Genomic DNA, 2268 nt, shown 5'->3' on the forward strand with positions numbered 1-2268 from the left:
ACGGGCAATCTCACGTCCTATTTTAGCTTGGGCCTAAGCAATTGTACTTGAAACATAAAGCAACATTTAAGTTTTAAAAACATTTTTTTATTATATATAAAATCAGATATATTCTGCCATTTAGATCAACTTGCTTAAATTCTATGATTTACATCATATTCAATCTTTTCGTTATCCTGTATGATACACCCAAAATATTTAAAATTTTTAACTTTTTTTAAAATGTTTTCTCCAATCTTCACCTCTGTATTATGATTTTTTTTTTTGGCAGCCGAACTTACATTTCATATATTCAATCTTGCTACTGCTTATACGCAAACCATACACTTTTAGAGTTTCTCTCCATAAATCTAACTTCTTATTTAGGTCTTTCCTTAACTCTCTGAAAAGAACAATATCATCGGCAAAAAGCATCTACTATGGGACAAGCTCTTGGATATGCTCTGTGAGTACTTCCAAAACTAATGTGAAAAGGTATAGACTTGAAGATGATCCCTAGTGTAATTCATACTAATAGGAAATTCCTCTGTCACACTACCTTGAGTCTTCACACTAGTTGTAACCACATCATACATGTCTTTAATTACACGAATATATGCGATCCTTACTCTCTTCCTTTCTAAAACCTTTCATAAGACCTCTCTTGGCATTCTATCGTACGTTTTTTCCAAATCAATAAACATCATATGTAGGTCCCTTTTATTACTACGATACCTCTGTATCATCCTTCTTAACAGGTATATCACTTCAGTGGTGGATCTGTCTGGTATAAAACCAAATTGGTTCTCTATTACTTGTGTCTCTTGTCTCAGCCTCCGTTCTATCACCCTTTTCCATAACTTCATGGTATGGCTCATGAGCTTGATCTCTCTATAGTTTCTGCAACTTTGTATATCACCCTTTTCCATAACTTTATAGATAGGTATCAAGGTGTTCTTTCTTTACTCATCTGACATCTTCTTTGACCTTAAAATCTCATTAAAAAACTTGGTTAATCAGCTGATGCATTTCTCTCCAAGACCCTTCCAAACTTCAATCAGAATATCGGGTCTTACTGTCCTGCCATTTTTTGTTCACTTTAGAGTCTCTTTTATCTCGAAGTCTCGAATTCTTCGATAGTAGTCGAAGTTTTGATCTTCTTCCCTCGTGCATAACCGACCAAAGCTCACAAGCGTCTTCTATCATTTATTAAATAACTCGTAAAAGTAGCTCTTCTACCTTTCATTGATCTTCTTCTCTTGAGTCAAAATCTCTCCGTCTTTATCCTTTATGCACTTAACCTGATCGAAGTCTCGCGTTTTTCTTTCACGGCTCTTTGCGATTCTATATATACCTTTCTCTCTTTTCTTTGTGCCCAAAGACTGGTAGAAACCCTCATATGCTTTTGTTCTTACTTCACTTATAGCCACTTTTGTCTCTTTCTTAGCCGCCTTATATTTTTTCCAATTATCTGTATTGCGGCACAAAGATCACTCCTTAAAACACTCCTTTTTTGCCTTTATCTTTTCTTGTACACTCGCATTCCACCACCAAGACTCTTGTCTCTTGGTCCTATCCCTCTAGATTCACCAAAACATTCTTTTGCTGTTCTTCTAATAACTTATGTCATCTTCCTCCACATCTCCGCGCTTCCATCCCCATTCTACTTTGCCTTTTCTCTTAAATGTCTTAGGAAGCTTCTTTGTTTCTCACTTTTCATCCGCCACCACCTCGTCCGTGGATTCTTCATATGATATCTTTTCCTCAACTTTTGCTCAACGCAAAAATCCATGACGAGCATCCTATGTTGTATTAAACTCTCTCCCAGAATAATTTTACAATTAATGCAAAAAATTTATCGACTCTCCTCAGCAAGAAGTCAATTTGAGAGCTTGTCATGCCATTCCTATAGGTTATAAGATGTTCATCTCTCTTTTTAAAATATATATTTGCAATGAGAAGGTCAAAGGTTGAGAAAAAGTCCAAAATAGTTTTACCCTTGGTATTCACCACCCTAAAACCATGGCCTCCGTGAATTCTTTCATACCCACTCACTTCTCTTCTAATATAGCCATTTAAATCTCCTCCTAAAAAAATTTTATCTCTCGAGGGTATTTCTTGGACCAAACTCTTTAGATCCTTCCAAAACCTTATCTTGTATTGTTCGTCTAAACCCACTTGCGATGAATAGGCACTAATTACATGAAAAGTACCTCCTTCCACTGCAAGTTTGATAGAGATGATCCAATCTCCCACCCTCTTAACATCCTCTACATCCTTCTTCCACTG

This window comes from Arachis hypogaea, chromosome 1 (assembly GCF_003086295.3).
Source record: "Arachis hypogaea cultivar Tifrunner chromosome 1, arahy.Tifrunner.gnm2.J5K5, whole genome shotgun sequence".
Lineage (NCBI taxonomy): Eukaryota > Viridiplantae > Streptophyta > Magnoliopsida > Fabales > Fabaceae > Arachis > Arachis hypogaea.